Here is a 19450-nt window from a genome sequence, read left to right on the forward strand (position 1 = left end):
GAGCGCATGCACCGGTTATTCCATATTGTTATTTCACAATTTCACAGCTTTTATTTTTGTTGCCTGTATAAACAGTGTATTTCGTATACTTTCAAGTTGTGGAATATATCGCAAGAAAGTTCTTTAACATGTGAATTTGGCATATAACCCATTGTGAGCCGCGCAATTGTGTATGTTTGAATTTATGTGAATAAATTATTTTTTCAATTTAAAAACTGTAATAACATTAGACAAGAGCTTGAAATGTTTGGAAGACTTAAAAAAAGAAAGCTTTATCTTAATTTAAATTGATAAACTGCACGCATGCCTCAATTTAATAGTTTGGTATATTTAACATGAAAACGTTTTGAGGAATTCCACAAACAATATATTTATATCTTTTAAAGTTTATATTTCGTCTCCATCTAACAGTTAATAAATTTTGACGTTTAATGGAATTCCAAAGAAGTATAGTTTTTCTTTACCGTAGTTAAAATATTGCATCTGTCATCTAAAATTCAGGATTTAAAGCGGAAATGTTCACCGATTGATTTAAACAAAGTATGTTTGTCTTTTGAACGGTAATTTAATTAGAAAATGTTTGATACAATCAACAATTGTACAATATGAATTTTACCCTCCCTAAACCAATTCTGATTTAAATCTAAAATCTTTTTTTAAAGTCTTCTTATTACATACGATACAGCGATCACTTAAAAAGTCATCTATTTACATGAATATATTCTTAGCGGGAGCATTTTAGCTGATGTTAATGTATGAACATAATGAAAGAAATACGGTTTACGTAAAAAGAAGGTGTTCTAAGTAAAATAGATTTAATAGAAATATGCAAATATTCTACAAATCTACTACGTCAAACTTAATTGGACTATTAACTTTAGAGTCATCTTGAGTATAAACGATTTTAGATTATTAATAATTATATGATTATATGAAAAGTAATCTAATACATGAATTATAATTAAGAAGCTGTTCTTTACAACCATTAAAATGTTTTAAGTTATAAGGGCGAAATCATTGTTCAATGTTATAATGATATCAACAAGAAAAATACAACTTTGTTAATATTGGATATGACTCCAAATATGACAAGTGAATTACATATGAAGACATTCTCCAAAAATGTACCACATACAAACCTTTTCCAAGGTTTATCGAGATGATCCGGATATTAACTAAGTTAACAGAACAAAATGTTTAGTATTTCATCATCATGTTATATAAATATTATGTATTTCATCATCATGTTATATAAATATTATGTATTTCATCATCATGATATATAAATATTATGTATTTCATCATCATGTTATATAAATATTATGTATTTCATCATCATGTTATATAAATATTATGTATTTCATCATCATGTTATATAAATATTATGAATTAAAGTAGATTGTGGTGTACACTCAACTAGTCAACATCACAACGACGCAAAATAGAATTTTTCTTTTCAAATTTAGTTAGAAGAAAAATTCATTTAAGGATGATTAAAAATAATTATGATAATTTAAATTACAACAAAATAGATATTGAAATACATTGAACTTTCATACAAACAAATAGCGATTTGAACGCCTCAGTGACACCAAACATGCAACTTAAATGACCATCATCATATAGACATAGTTATCATTGTACGTTTTTATCTGAATACATTTGATTCCTGGTATCTGTGATGAGTTTATTTATCATGTTAATTTGAAAATATGTTTTTGCTAAAAAAATAATTAATGAATTGTTTATATTTGTTGAGACCTCCTGTGCCATTTTGCTTATGTAATTTCATTTCAAACGTCTTTTTATTACTTTTACTGTTGTTTTCTTAAAAATTTCCTGCATCTTTCTGTGTGCTAATTTTCCATCCCAAGCTACTTGACTGAGATTTTTTGATGATATAAACATAATATCATTGAACTTGCTCAGGAATTTAGTGATCAACAGATTATTTGTTATTGTCTTATAAACTCAACGAATTTTTTTCGGCTATATCTAATCTCATGGCTATGCTCTTCCATGAGATTCTATCCGAGAACCCCTTTCATGTTGTGTTTTCAACCATGCATCTATAACAAATTGCAGTATTCATTTAAAAGGCTCGATATTGACCTAAGGTATCTGTCATACTTTTTGGTGATATTTTCTAAGACATTTTACTGTTATTGCATGTCAATTTTTTTTATCAATATATCATTTCAGAGCTTGTTCAAATTTGTTGATACCCCTGCATTGTATTGTCAGAGCTTGTTCAAATTTGTTGATACCCCCTGAATTGTATTGTATATGTTTTTTTTTTTTTTTTATTTCAAACGTCTTCTAATTACAAATAAGTATAGTAAACATTTAAATAGACATTTATGTACCTAAACTAAATGTTATTTTATGGAAAAGTATTTCCAAGAGGACATTGTTATTACAAAATATGTTTAATGGTTACAAATGATTTATACTTGGAATTCATCAGGATTCTTAATTCACGGAATAGCTGCATCTGATATTGTAAATGAAGTATATATATTTATATTGGAGTTCTATATCTATGTTATATATTTTTAGGTAAAGAAATCTTCCATTTGCCTTCTGAGTAACAATTATTTTCAAAAATGGCAATATTCAACGATCCATTTAGTTAAGGTATTTTATGTCGTCCGAACGGGATTTCTCAGTCAAATGTTTGACATAGTGAAATTTGTTCAATTTTGACGATTACAATTTATATTGAAATTGCAATGTTTTCAAAGACAGTTTGTTTTCTAATATGATCCCCACCGGTGTAATATAAACATGTGCATGTTCAAAAATGTATACAATGATAAGAATAAAAGAAAACAATGCATTCACAATCCCCACAACATCACCAGATTTGACAATGTTTTGTCTGATTTTGTTGTCAGTGTCGTCTTATAGCAATTAATTTTCTCAATTTCTTATAAAAACTGTCTTAATTTCTAAAAAAAAATTGAATTTTATTTATTTTGTGTATCAACAATCTGAACACTGTCTAAGCGGGAATAAATATTGTGTGTTGGCCCAAAAACTCCCAATAACCTTGGACAATAAATAACATTACAACATAAAAACTAACTATACAACTCAGTTACAAATGTATGTTAATGACTTAAAGTCTCAATTCTGTTTGGTAACTTCTAATCTAAACAATGTTTGATTACTTCTAAAATAAACTATGTTTGGTTACTTCTAACCTAAACTATGTTTGATTACTTCTAATATAAACTATGTTTGATTACTTCCAAATATAAACTATGTTTGATTACTTCTAATCTAAACTATATTTGGTGACTTCTAATATAAACTATGTTTGATTACTTCTAATATAAGCTCTGTTTGATTACTAATAATATCAACTTTAAAATTGAGAATGGAAATGGGGAATGTGTCAAAGAGACAACAACCCGACCATAGAGCAGATAACAGCCGAAGGGCACCAATGGGTCTTCAATGCAGCGAGAAACTCCCGCACCCGGAGGCGTCCTTCAGCTGTCCCCTAAACAAATATGTATACTAGTTCAGTGATAATGGACGTCATACTAAACTCCAAATTATTCACAAGAAACTAAAATTAAAAATGATACAAGACTAACAAAGGCCGGAGGCTCCTGACTTGGGACAGGCGCAAAAATGCGACGGGGTTAAACATGTTTTGTGAGATCTCAACCCTCCCCCTATACCTCTAGCCAATGCAGAAAAACAAACGTACAACAGTACGCACAGTAAAACTCAGTTCAAGAGAAGTCCGAGTCCGATGTCAGAATAGGAAACAAAAGAAAATAAACAGAAAATGACAATAATACATAAATAACAACAGACTACTTGCAGTTACTGACATGCCAGCTCCAGACCTCAATTAAACTGATTGAAAGATTATGTCTTCATCATATGAATATCAGGCACAATCCCTCCTGTTAGGGGTTTAGTATTATACCATCATAAAATATATGAGAAGAACATAACCCGTGTTATGCCATCAACTGGTTTTAGAATAAATATGTTTAATTCCGATGCAAAGACCCTATAAGTGAATCAATATTAAAGCCAAAATATGCAATCTTTAATGACCTGACAACAGTATCGTAACTATATCCCTTCTTAATAAGTCTGTTTAAAGGTTTTGTTAACTTTTGAGGTGAGTACTGACATTTTTGTGCTATGTAAAGAATATTACCATAAAAGATTGGATGTGAAATACCCGAACGTATAAGATGTCTGCATGTTGAGTTATATTTACGAATGATGTCCTTATACCGATGATAAAATTTAGTGAATGTTTTGACTAGTTTATGATATCGAAAACCCTAGTGTAATAATTTTTCAGTAATACATACATTTCTCTCTCTAAAATCTAATACGTTGTTACATACACGAGCGAATCGTACAAGTTGAGATATATAAACACCATAAGATGGTGACAAGGGAACGTCACCATCTAAAAATGGATAATTAACGATAGGAAATGAAAAATCATCTCTTTTATCATATTTTTTTGTATTAAGCTTCCCGTTAATGATATAGATATCAAGATCGAGGAAAGGGAAGGACAGCGGTCATTGTTAGTATTAGCTTTATTTAAAGTAAGTTCAACAGGATAAATTTCTTTAGTATACATACTGAAGTCGTCATTATGAGAGCCAATATATCATCTAAATATCTAAAAGTATTGTTAAATTTTTGTATCAGATGTTGTTTCGATGGGTCTTTGCTGATTTTAGTCATAAATTGTAACTCATAACAATACAAAAACAGGTCCGCAATAAGTGGTACACAGTAAGTCCCCATTGGAATTCCGATAACTTGACGATATACGGAATCTCCAAAGCGAACAAAAATGTTATCAAGTAAAAATTCAAGGGCAGATATAGTATCAAAGCATGTCCAATTGACATAGCTCTTTTGTTTGTTGCTACTAAAAAATGACCTAAAAGAGTTTGAACATATGTATTCGCATTCCGACTTTTTTAATGCCCATTTAATTAGGTGTGTGAATTTTTTCTTAATAAGAATATAAGTCAAAGTGGTATACAGGGTAGAAAAATCAAAACTTTGAACAGATTCAAAATCACCAATATATGCATGCAATTTATCAAGTACTTCCAACGAGTTTTTGACACTCCAAAAGTAGTTAATTCCACTATTTTCAAAGGCCTTATTTGAACAATTTATTATCAGGTTTTTGATTGTACCAAGTGTACTAGTAAGTAGAATAGACAATTTAGTAGTGGAACAATGACTTGAAGACGAAATAAATCTATATTTGTAAGGTGATTTGTGTAGCTTGGAAAGCCAGTACACAGTTGGGACTTTCATTGTATTTGGTTCTGCTTGTAAAGAAGAAGCTAATAGTTTATGTTTGTTACAGATATCGTTTTCTGAAAATGAAGTCAGTTGGAATGTTGGTGAATTCGTGATTTCCTTTTGCAGAACCTCAATGTAAAATTTACGTCAAACTATAATGATATTATTAGCTGCTTTATCAGCCGGGACAAAAACAAATTCCTCGGCTAGTTCTTTTAGTTTATGTTTGATACGAGAAAAAGGATTTTTATGGTTATTGTTAAGAGTAAAATGTTCTTTAAAATGTTGTATACGTATATCAACTATCTTCATTACTGAATTAAAAAAAGAGTCCAAAGATTTTTTGTCAGTTTTTTCCTGTTTTATCCATTTCAAACAGTAAGCACGAAGTGAGTCTTGGATGATATTACGACACTCATTCCAATTAATAATTTGACGAGGGACGATAATTAGGTCCTTTACTGAGGAATGATTTTAACTCTCGGTCGCGAACGATGTTAAGGTCTCCTGTTATAACATGGGAAATGGGGCCATACATGTATTCGGAATTACTACAATTACATGACGGAAATGTATTTTCACTGATATTTACATCTTTACAAATTTGGCTATAATTAAACACAAATTTTCGTGTAGATTTCTTGTAAATATAACAAATAAGAGGGAGTTCAGTATTATCAAAATATCCAGAAATTTGTTCTTTAACAGAATGGTCGTTAAAAATACCGGCAATATTTACAAAATCAAAACCTTTATTGACATACTTTATTCTAATAAAATGTTTTTTTATGATCTTCCGGGCGATCAATTTTGGGAAACAGTTTAGAATAACAATATGCCATTATAATTTGAACGATTTCATACTTAGGACTGCAATATGAAATTGTGTTGCAATCCTCTAAAATTTTATTTAATTTATTTATAGGTAAAGAACAGAGCTTGGTTAATAGATAATGTCTGCAGTTGTTTTTTGAAATAGAAATTAGGTCCGAAATATTTGTATGGTTGGTCCGAAATTTTCGTTGATTGCGATTTTTTCTACGCCCATGAGAACGGTTTTTACGAACAGTTTTAGAAACTATATCCAAAATGTTAACAGAATCGGTTCTTGATATATTACCAATTCCCATGATATTATCATTAAGACCGAGAGGGTAGACTGTCTGTAATTTTTTAATCCAATTTAATTCAATTGACTTCTAATATAAGCTATTTAGATATAGGAAGATGTGGTATGAATGCCAATGAGACAACTCTCCATCCAAGTTACAATATATAAAAGTAAACCATTATAGGTCAAGGTACGGCCTTCAACACGGAGCATTGGCTCACACCGAACAGCAAGCTATAAAGGGCCCCAAAAAATTACTAGTGTAAAACCATTCAAACGGAACAACCAACGGTCTAATCTATATAAAAACGAGAAACGAGAAACACGTATGAACTACATAAACAGACGACAACTACTGTAATCAGATTCCTGACTTAGGACAGGTGCAAACATTTGCAGCGGGATCAAACGTTTTAATGGTACCAAACCTTCTCCCTTTTCTGAAACAATAGTATAACATCACAACATAGAAAAACGCACTATAAAATAACAATTGGAAGGCTTAACTCAATCGAAAAACATAAATTAAAACACAATGAACGAATAAATTTGACCTGTGACACCTTAAACTATGTTTGATAACTTTTAATATTTACACTATGTTTTTTTACTTCTAATCTAAACTATGTTTAATTACTTCTAATATAAACTATGTTTGATTACTTCTAATATCAACTCTGTTTGATTACTTCTAATATTAACTATGTTTGATTACTTCTAATATTAACTATGTTTGATTACTTCTAATATTAACTCTGTTTGATTACTTCTAATATTAACTATGTTTGAATACTTCTAATATTAACTATGTTTGAATACTTCTAATATTAACTATGTTTGATTACTTCTAATCTTTTGGATATTTTTCAAATATTGTTAACAAAAGGTGTTTACTTGGAATTCATCAAGAGTTCTACATTCATTTAATGGCTTCATTCATTATCGTAAATTTATGAAAATATTTGAAATCATTTTTTAATGTCGCCTGTATCATTCGTACGTTCTGATTAACAAGAAACAAACGACATTTAGATGAATTCAAAATGAGAATTATATTCATACATTTTTATTCTAGTGAAAATCTTTTATCTGTCTTCTACCATGTCTACGTGTCATAATTTAAAGTTGAAATATTCAACAATTTATTTGAATAGTGTAGTTAGTCTTTAAAAAGGAAATTTAAGTAAACATGTTTGGCCCTATGAAGAATGGATTGCAATCATATTGTTCTTAATAGAGTCATTTAGTATGACATGAAATGTCAACTGTGGTCTTAAATCCTTAGTTTTCTATATAGTGTTTTGTTGACATGTTCGTATTTTCGTCTTTTTTCGTATAAATCCTTGGTATGGTAATTACGTGTATGATTCCGTTCATTCTTGGTGCGTAATTGTCAAATACAATACACTTTTTCTCCAAAAATACAGAACCAGGTCAAAAATTTTAATATGATTGCTGATGATAATTCATGACTTTATCAAGAAGTATAAATCATATTAATTTTTCCAATAAATATTGAAAGATGGCAAAATCATTTACGGAAGCCTACCAAGTGAAAAATGATTGACGTCAAAGTTTCAAATGTCAACACCATAAATACAGAAACCGGCGACATTATTTTTTTTATGATTTTTTAAGTCAATAAAAAGTGCAAGTTGAATTGGTATGAAATCATAAAAAAAGATCCAACTCGTGGCCGGAAGCTATTGAGAAAAAAACTTACACCAATTCAGCTTTGAGCTCAATTCTATAACAACATAAAAAGCCCAGATAACATTCAAGTAATGTAATATGATTTCTAAAGACAGTATTTTTACAAATACTAATTACAATTCGACATTTTGATATGAAAAGAAAAACGTCGGAAAAGTGGATGGAAATCCTTTGTTTATTCAATTCGTTTTAGTGTTTGGTCGACATACTTACTGTTTTAAATCCCATTTTATTTTTATTTTATTTTTGAATAGCTAGATTAGATACAATTATATAATTTATTACGATATACCAATTATACCTACGACAATATTTGAACATTTTGCTTACATGTGACTACATAATTCAAAAATAAGAAGATGTGGTATGAGTGCCAATGAGACAACTCTCCATCCAAGTCACAATGTGTAAAAAGTAAACAATTATAAGCCAAAGTACGGCCTTCAACACGAAGCCTTGGCTCACACCGAACAGCAAGCTATAAAGGGCCCCAAAATGACTAGTGTAAAACAATTCAAACAGGAAACCCAACGGTCTAATCTGTATAAAAAAAAAAAACGAGAAACGAGAAACACCTATGAACCACATCAACAAACGACAACCATTGAACAACAGGTTCCAAATTACCAATCGCCCGTATTCCATATATTATTTGATTTGTGCAATAAGTTTTTAAGTACAAATCAATAAAACACAAGCATACCTACACTTGAATATTAATTATAGGTTTTCAAAAAAAATAATGAAATTTTATAAGTAGTAGCTTAAATAATAAATATGAAATAAGACAAAGTCGTTTATTGCAATATGCACAACTATGATATAGCATATTTGGGTTATATCATCATCATCTGTAAGCAACATAAAATTTATAATAATATAATTATCAAGTAGTTATATGAAATAGAAAGAATACAATCATTTGATTATGAACACTAACTTTGTTTATTAAAAAAAGACAATATATATATATATAACTACGTTAATATGAAAATTATCAGCTTCCAACTTTCAAGCAAAAACATATCCAATTGTAAATAACTGTTTTGTTTGAACTTGTATAAAGGTGGCTCGGGTGTCTTCCTCCATCTTGGATTTTAAAGTTGCAGATAACGGTTAGTCAAAATCTTTGCTGAAATGTGCAATTTTTGAGAGTAGTATGTAATTCATGTAAGACTTTTGATGTAAATATGGAAAAGTATGTGTTTTGTCATATTTACGGCTGTAATTTCTAAAACAAAAACACCATATTTGTGTTTGATTCATTTTTTTTTCAACTTTGCCAAATAAGGGAAGATAACTCAGATAGTAGGAGAGATAATTCAGATAAAGTAAATAAATTTTTATAATAAAAAGTGTTGTGAATTTACCTATTTTAGTACAGAGCAAGAAAATAAGTTCGGTGACCCCATTTCTTCTTTTTCTTATCTGAAAGCATGTTATAAGAGGTATCTTCTCACATTTTATCTTAAACTTTTATCATGTAGTTTTCTTTTTGTCACACAAAATTAGATTTTCCATGCATAATCTATACACAATCTGACAATTTTGCACAACTTGTAGCGTGAAAAAAAAGGCCGGTGACCCATACTTTTTATTATATTTTTGAAAAAAGCATGATAAAAACTTCATTTTGACAAAGTATTAAAAGATTCTATGGATTCTAGTTAAGACGCCCCAGCCACCTTAATGAATACAGTTTGTTAATATTTAGCCATGTATAATTTTTATCTTTAAAAGTATTTGAGTCTATATATTGTCTATATGCTGGACAAACCATGATAAAATTATATTCATTCTCTAAACACTGCATAGTACAACATTTACATATTCTATCCTCTCTTCAGTGGTTTATTATATAACGACCCGTCTCCATATTTAGTTTTAACATATCAAATCTGAAAAGACAATATTTTCATGTGTGTGAATCGGTATATCGAAAAAAATGATAGTGAAAGAATAACTAACGGTGGTCAAGCATTGCAATCGGATCGTGAAAGATCTGGTATCGGATCGTGTATGCAATTAAAGCAATTAAGTGTAATTCTACTACAAAATCTGTGGAAAATCGGCTGTATTTTCAATAGGTGGAACAAATCAGAAAAAAAAATATGTCTGTCAAAATGATTCAACTTCCTTAATAATACTGTGCACTAAGGTTAAGAAAAAATGCAGTCCTTTTTAAGAAGAAAAACAAAAGTCGACACACAATTTTTTGGAAATCATTAAGAAAAAATCACGTTTTTTATCTATGATGGGCAAATTCCAATATATCATGATATATTTTAAACTTAATCTTTATTGTGTCAGATAGTCTAGTAAAATAGAAGTATGTTATTTCTTGAAAAACTTCATATTATTTTTGAAAAAGTATATTTTTCTTAATCTTAATCAAAATTGATAATAAAATATCTATTCAGACCTATTTTCATTTAAGACGCAATGCTACATGTAACTAGGCATCCAAGATAATAAGACCTCCAGGAGCGTAAATTGTCGAAAAGTAAATATCTTTGTATATATAATGCTAAATGCTTCCACGAATGAGTGAAACGAGAGGGGTCTGATGGTCTTCCCCTGGAAATATTTCAATGTGTATGTTTTTGTAAGGGTTAGATCAAAGCTATATCATTTAATTTTACTTACAGGTGTATTGAAGATGTTATTTCCATTTACAATACAAACTTTTCTTATTGGGTCCCATTAATAGTCATGCACACCACATATACAGCTTCCTTGGCATCATTTTAGACATATACCTTGATTTTATCTACAACGGCACCTAAATACCAGAGTATATGACAAACGAGATAATTTCAATTTTTATGGTTTCATTTTCACCTTAGTAGCGATTTACCAACTTCATCCACGTATGGAATAAACATTCCTCAGCTAATACGATTTTCATGATTGCAGCTGCTGCTAAGAGTTTGTAAAACATTTTCAGTGCATATGCAAAACATTAATGAGCCTGGGTTTTGTAAAAGAATGTCTCGTCTTTTTTCACAACAAAATCATTGTAAAGTAACATTACCTAATAGATAAATATTCAATGTTTCCTTAACAAATGATATAGGATAGTCTTGAATTAGAGATTTTATATGCTGACTCTGTGTAGCATTTTATCTACTGTACAGTTTTATCTTTATTTGTCTTTGTACTATTATATGCCTCTTTACGTGGTTCGGTATATGTGCATCCAGCTTTCAGGTTTTTGGCTTTTGGCGTTCCTTATGCGGGTGGGACCAGAGATGCGATACGGACACATTAGGGTTTTATAGTGTTGTTTTCATTTTGTATACCCTTGTATCTATATTTTACTTATTTTGTATTTTATCAGGAAAGTGAATATGTCATTGTGTAAGGAGCCCCTTACGGAACCACTAAAGTGCCATGTAAACATAAATATTTCGTTTGCCGGAGATTTATTTTGGTGCGCACTAGACTTTTAATCTCGTGCCCAAGACATTTAAAAACTTGTGCGCACAACTTTCAAAAACTGGTGCGCTCGATTTTCTAACTGGTGCGCATGAATTTCAACCTAGTGCGCATGAGTTTCAAAGTCATGCGCACCAGTTCTTGAATGTCGTGCGCACCAGTTCTTGAATGTCGTGCGCACAACTTTCAAAAACTGGTGCGCTCGATTTTCTAACTGGTGCGCATGAATTTCAACCTAGTGCGCATGAGTTTCAAAGTCATGCGCACCAGTTCTTGAACGTCGTGCGCACCAGTTCTTGAATGTCGTGCACACCATTTTTGAAAGTCGTTAGCACGTGTTTGAAAGTCATGCGCACCATTTTGAAAGTCGTACACGCCGGTTTAAAAGTCATGCGCACCAGTTTAAAAGTCATACGCACAACTTTCAAAAACTGGTGCGCTCGACTTTTAAACTGGTGATCACGACTTTCAAACTAACGCTTCACTATACTGATTGTATAATCAACTACAAAAACTTTTGTGTTGGCGTCTTTGTTTGATTTAATTGTAAGTGTGTTTGAACGTTAGATTCAGTTGTGTTGTATGTCTGTGATGTATATTTACATAGTTTTGACTGCTGGATCCCAGATATGGTCACGTTAACCAATTATGTCTGTTTGGGTTGCTCACCCAATTTGTAATAACGAATAAGTAGCAACAGATCTTTCACAATCCTTTTCACGATCCTCAAAATGCAGTACCCTATCTTTCACGATCCGAAATATCAATTTTTTACAAATATTACCATTTTTACAAAGTTTTTGATTAAAATAAATCGAAATAACTTTAAGAACTATTCAAAACAGTAATATTGATTGATATTTGTAAGAAAAGAGTAGTTTATGCATTAAAAATTTGAAAAAGATCATGCTTGTTTACATTTTTATTTCTCTGTAATTTTGATGAGCAATCTGCCTTTTGTAGTTTTGTAAAAAGGGTGTACATTTAAAGCCTTGATTTTTCTCGGATACTGACCATAATGTTGAACCATTTTGATAGAAAGTTTTATTTTGCCAATATTTGTCGTTATAAATGATTAAATTAGATTATTTACTGACGTTGCATGTGTTTTCTCGATAAGATTTTCTTCACGATCCTATACCAGATCTTTCACGATTCAAACGCAATACTTGACCACCGTTACTTATTCTATCACGATCATTTTTCTCGATATACCGAATGACAGCCGTGATTTTAACATTGATATCTTTCAAAATATATTGTTCTGTTTTTATCATTTTCATACAATATTAGTTTTTAAAAGCGCTCTTCAGATGCACGCCAGCTCTGGTAAAATTGATCTAAGAATAGTTCTTTCAAAATATCAAAATTTATATCAACACTCTCTTACTTATTCATGCCATGAATAATTAAATTCCAGAGGAACTAGTACATGTAAATTACGAATATACATCTTTACCATTATAACAGTCAGCAACTAGAACTTGACATATTTCATATAGTTTTTTTTTACAATATATGGTTTCTTATTTATAATATGAACCCGGTATTTCAAAAACTTTTGTTTCCTAGTAACATACATAGGTAAATGACCAGGATCGCCAATGATACAACAGACAGGCGTATTGTTGGGTACTAAAAAACAAATCTGCATATGTACAGATTTTATTTCTTCTACTTGATAAAATCTCCATACTTCAGAGGCGTAGTTACAACACACATAACTAGACTGTCAAACATAGCACATTCTTGTCGTGGTGAGATATAAGTAGATATTAATGTGTTTTACATTACAGCCAGGCCTCTAGCTACTACCCTCTCCTGCTAGACGTTTTGTTTTTTTTTAATATGAAAGGATGAAAATATATAAATGTATAATTTGATTCAGTAATAAATTGTAATATTTCATATATTGTGTATTTGAATGTAATGGTGAATCAGGTTTATAATTCATTAATCGACATACTTTTCTGACATTGATTTATTGGCTATTAAATTTTCCAGTAATAATCTTAAAATATTTGAATTCATGTAATGAAATGTTTAAAGAACTGCCTTTTAAAATATACTAACGGTTGCTGATTCTAATTGATGTCTTAAATACCTATCTTGTCATATAATTTTATAATTATTTATAAATGTAAAATATTATTTAAAGTCAAGATGAATCTAAAGTAAAACTTTTTATCAAGTTTGATGTAGTAAATTTGTAGAATACTTGCATATCTCTATTAAATCCATTTTACGGAAAAACGTAGTTCTTTCACACATTGACACCAGCTTATACGTTCCCGCTAAAAAGGAAGTGTCCAAACGTCTGTCCGTTGCTGTCTGCATCTTCTTAACAATGTTTGAAAAAAGTCAGGGAAAAAGTTGGGGTTTTTTTTTATTCGGAAAATTAATCATTTTGTAATTTTGTAATGTCATGACAATGTATGAACCAGCTTTATGTTTTTATTATCGGGATAACAATTTAGGGTTTCTGAAACCAGATCATTGACTTTCATATTATTCCAAATAGAAAAATCAATGATCTGGTCATTTGGTCTGTGGAGGAAATCTGTCTCATTAGAAGTCATACCACATCTATTTACTTTTTAAAATGAAATATCCTTAAACATCAATATTGTTTATCTGCTCTTCTTAGTTGCATTGTATGGAGGTTTGAACTTTGCCTTAATTTTTTCTACACAGAAGAGACTTCAGGTAATATTTTTTTAACCATTTTCCTAGACTTATTTAAAATTTCAACATGTACATCTTTAGCAATCATATTAAAGAGTTTGTCCCGGTTCTGTCATCTGTGAGAAAATTTTATTTCAAAGTTGAGAATTTGCAGAAAGTATTTTTCCACAAGGAAGTAGGACTTCCTGCCAGGATTTTGCCCTTTTCCAAAATGTTCTTTCTAATTTAACTTATACTTGTTAAATTGTTTATAAGTTGACTTTGCAAAAACAGACAAAGGTTTGCTCTGTATTTGTTTTAGAAATTTAAGTTTAAATTTGAAAAGGTGACGTCGGTATTTCTATACATGGATTACTTCTCAGTAAATTGTCTTCATAAATCATTTTAGATATTTTGACTAGGTTGTATATTTTTGGTCAATTTTAGTTCAAAGTGTCATTTTGGATAGACACATTATCGTTCAACAGGTCAGTCCGGCCAACTTTCCAGTAAAATTACATTTCAAAAACAAATATTATTTTATTTCTGGTTATGGACTATTTTATAAGCTTTTAGAAAATCCATTTCACTTTTTATTTCATCTTGAACTATTTCAGGATATGACTTAAGATATGTTAATTTTACACTTCCGCGTTTTCCCACTTCCGCCGAATAGACCCTCCCGACGTCCAAATCACGACAGAAAAAGTCGTCTAACTTTCAACTCGCCCAATTAATTAAAAAGAGATTTATCTCGCTGTATTGACACTTACCAGCTCCCCACTCATGAAAAGGAGTTTAATCCTACTGAATAAAGGAACCAGCAAACGTGTTTAATTCTACTGAATAAAGAAACCAGCAAAAAGTAAAATCACAAAAATACTGAACTCCGAGGAAAATGTCTCTCTTTTTTGTCAATCGAGGCCGTTTCTTGTTGTTTCCAAAGCTGCGAATTTATACATCCCGCACAGCCAAATGGACGCCCCACTTTGTTGTAAGGGTTTTATTGCCGGTCCATCGTAATTTAGCTTTACCTCGCTGTATTGACACCTACCAGCTCACCCCACTCATGAAAAGGAGTTTAATCCTACTGAATAAAGGAACACCGTACGGTCTTCAGCAATAAGCAAAACTCAAAACTGCATAGCAAGCTTTAAAAGGCCCCGATATGAAAAAAAGGTAAACATGTTTAACCCCGCCACAATCTGTATGTGCCTATTCCAAATCAGAAGCCTGTAATTCAGTGGACGTTGTTTGTTGCTGTATATCATATTTATTTTTACATAAATCAGACCGTTAGTTATTTCGTTAGAATTGTTTTACCTTTTTTACATATCGGGCCCTTTTAAAGCTTGCTATGCAGTTTTGAGTTTTGCTTATTGCTGAAGACCGTACGGTGACATAAGTTCTACGTCATTTAGTCTCTTTTTTGCCAATCGAAGCCGTTTCTTTTGTTTCCAAAGCAAAACTTTGCAGGAATCTCCATCTGAAGGTACTTTACAATTTTTGAGATTTTTATGTTGATCAGAAATTCAAAATGGCTGTTAGGTCCAACAATTTGTTCTGATTGCCTTAAATTACAAAGATTTTCTGGGGAACTGCTTGGTACTGTAAATTGTATTGTATTGGGATTTCGAGGTTTTGTGCCAATCCAAACCAAAGAGCGTTTGCCTCAAAGATTAAAGCTTAACATTGAATCCTTTGAGAAATACATACACATAGCTTTTTCTGAGAAACCCTTTTCCCACATTTAAACAAATTCTTGCACTTAAGATACTAGGATAATACCAAACCAAAAATTAATATTATAATTTGTAAGTTTCTTTTTACCTAGCCAAAATAGATATCAATAACCACCATCTTGCAACATAATAGAACCATATTGTAAAGGGTTGAACGCTCACAAACATGTATAACCCCGTCACATTCGGTATATGCCTGTCCCAAGTCAGGAGCCTGTAGTTCAGTGGTTGTCGTTGGTTCATGTCTGTCATATTTGTTTTTCGTAAATTGTTTTGTTATTGATTAGGCCGTTAGTTTTCTCAATTGAATTGTTTCATATTGTTCATGTCGGGACCTTTTATAGCCGACTACACGGTTTGGGTTTTTCTCGTTGTTGAAGGCCGTACGGTTACCTACTAGTACAATTACTTTCATCCATTGTATTTGAACTTTGGTGGATAGTTGTCTCAATGGCAATCATACCACATCTCCTTGTTTTTATATAAAGTGCAAAATTCAAAATGAAAGTCCCAAAGTACCATGACTCAAACCAAACTATCCACATTTGTCTATGTCCACATTTGTATTCGGAACAAAAGATCCACAAAAGAACATACAATACAATGATGAACTTAACTCTGGCTAAATCCCACCTATTAACCCTTTTAAAAAGGTTAGAGTTTTTTCGTGTTGATAACGAGGCTCGCAGCTAACACGGATTGTAGGGAAAGGGACTCGCTTTACACGGGACATGGGTATTCATTTGATGGTCAAAACGTTACTAATGTTTGGGAACTCAAAGAGTTGACTGGGGAAAAGTTGACAGAACTCCCGTCTAATACAGAACCGTGCTTAATAGGTCGTTTGAGTGTACATACACTGAGATAACAATAAAGCCCCGAGTTGAGAGGGGACATGTTCTATGCACTATACGAATCCAGAAACGACTTCTTTGCTCTAAGGAACTCTTTCTGCAGAACACACTTATTTGATTAACTGTTTAATGTTTTCTCATCCTGAATATGTTATTTGCCACTGGACATATAGCAAACATCAATAAATCAATCAACCAAATATTTAATACATGATAGACATATTGATAACGAGTTTGTAAAACATACAAGTTATGATCTTAACCATCATTTAGATTGAATGCCAATTTTAATGAAAGTATAAAATTGATTTAAACAATCATTGAAAAATCCTTTTAAAAATTCTTGCAAAGGGTAAATTGCTATCAAACTGTAAGAAACATATTTGATTGATTGAATGATTGTTGTTTACTTTACGTCCAGTAGCAAATATTACATGTATGTTCAGGACGAAAGCAAATTAACAATAAATACAATAAGTAGGTTCTGCAATAAGTAGTCGACCGGGATAATCGGCGGAAAACTTAAAATGCCGCAGAAAAATGAGAGTATATTGTATAGGGACATACATTTAACCTTGCAACAGACCACCTACTGACCCTTTAAAGAGTAGTTGCTAGAATTTATAACTTGCAAAGAGCGCGACACCCTCTGTACACGAGGCATCGATTTGACGTCCCCATTCTGACCGGACGTGGCTGCGAATTTAAACATCCCGCACAGCCAAATGGACGCCCCACTTTGTTAAGGGTTTTATTGCCGGTCCATCATAATTTAGTGTAGCAATTTCAATCTGGTTTTCATAGCCCTTAATCTTAGTCTTATCCATCTATTTGATTACATTAAATTACAAACGTCAAAATTGAGGATATTTTGATAAGAAGAAGTGCCAGTCCTTTGCTTAAATTTCTATAGTATATTTGAAAACAATTACATTCTGATAACATCTTAGTAGCCTCTACATCTAATTTAAAGAAGTTAGATTCAAATAATGTTTGAGCTGAATTGAATAAGAATACTTTTTGTTTCTCGGATTTAAAGTTCATATCATGATTAAGATCAGAATCAAATATCTTTCTTCTGTTTCATCAGTTACCGATCGCTGAAACCTTCTTCAGAGACAAATAAGAGCATATCGATTTTATTCAAAGTCTTTATTGGAAAAATACATAGTATCAAAATAAAGATATATAAACATATACAATTTAAAAAAACGTTATTCTGCTGTCTCTATCACCAATATGGTATATATACATTTGTAGATGGTTTTCAGCTGTATCGCCAGGACTGTTTTAATCTATAAAGAAGTTAATAAATAAACTGTATTATTGCTTTCATAATAAAAATTTCGACACTATTTTCAGATTATTGTTTTCCCTCTCCATGACTACATTTATACCGATAAAGAATACTCAAAGAGATAAACTTTCATACTGAAGCTGTATCTATCATCAGGACTTTTTTCATCTTAAACCGAAGATATTAATTTTAAACTTTTATTATTGTTTTCATGTGCAAAATTCGACAATATTTTCAGATTTATTATCTCCATGCTGCATTTAGAAAGATAAAGAATACTTAAATACTTAGAGAAAATTTCATAGTGAAGCTGGTATCGCCAGGACTGTTTTCATCTAAAACGAGGTTATTAAATTTAAACTTTTGTTATTGTTTTATGTGCAAAATTTCGACAGTATTTTTTTTCTTCTCCATGGTTACATTTAGAAAGATAAAGAAAACTTAAATACATGTAGATAAAATACAAGTAATAATTTTTAAGCCGTAAATTTCGTTCTGCTGTGAAGAGATATTAATGGTCATCTTGATGATAAATGATAGAAAATAACCTTAAGCAAAACACTGCTTATTACATACATTAAGACTGATTCAGATGTTATCAACAACTTACCATCAACAAAAATGACTGTTGGATCAAAACTTTTGTCTACCACCTATTTCGACGACCTCCGAATTGTCGTCGACCGCCTCCGAATTGTCTTCGGCCGCCTCCGAACTTTCGTCGTCCGCCCCCGAACTGTCGTCGGCCGCCTCCGAACTGTTGTCTACCACCCCATTGTCTTCCGCCTCCGCGGCTGTTATCAACAATAACGTTCTGTTGACCTCCTCCGCCACCGCCGCCTCCTCCGCCACCACCACCACCTCCACCACCTCCTCCTCCTCCACCACCACCACCTCCTCCTCCGCCACCCCCGCCGCCGCCTCCACCGCCTGCACAAATAATTAGGTCAACCAGGACCAACAATACTACTATAGTGATAAGTTGGTGTTTCATTGTGATCTGCAGTAAAAAAACAATATGCATTACAAAAAATGGCAGATTAAAAGTTGATTTCAATGACATTATTTGCTTTAATGTCTCAATTTATCGCCAGTATCATTAATCTATCTTGTAAAATCAGAAAAGCTTTAAACATAAGATTGTATTGCTTTATGTTTCATTCCGGTGCTATTCAGTTAGCATTTTTTTTTTATTAATATCAATTCTAAAAATATAAATAATTACGAATAATGGGCCAAATTTATAAAGAATAGAGAAAATGGCTACAAAAATAATGAATTGCAGAATTGAAGGACACCAACCCGGACGTCTTCGATG

The 19450-nt window shown here is 31.5% G+C and overlaps 1 long non-coding RNA gene across 1 annotated transcript; it reads right to left on the reverse strand.

The window, feature by feature from the left end:
• Positions 1–17968: 17968 nt before the first annotated feature.
• On the reverse strand, positions 17969–18965 carry LOC127722474 (uncharacterized). The gene is made up of 2 exons (XR_007991755.1): positions 18743–18965; positions 17969–18130 (listed from the first exon to the last, which is right to left on the reverse strand). It is a non-coding gene; the product is annotated as an uncharacterized LOC127722474 (long non-coding RNA).
• Between the last annotated feature and the right edge of the window lie 485 nt (positions 18966–19450).

The sequence above is a fragment of the Mytilus californianus genome, unplaced genomic scaffold (assembly GCF_021869535.1).
Source record: "Mytilus californianus isolate M0D057914Y unplaced genomic scaffold, xbMytCali1.0.p SCAF_12, whole genome shotgun sequence".
NCBI lineage: Eukaryota > Metazoa > Mollusca > Bivalvia > Mytilida > Mytilidae > Mytilus > Mytilus californianus.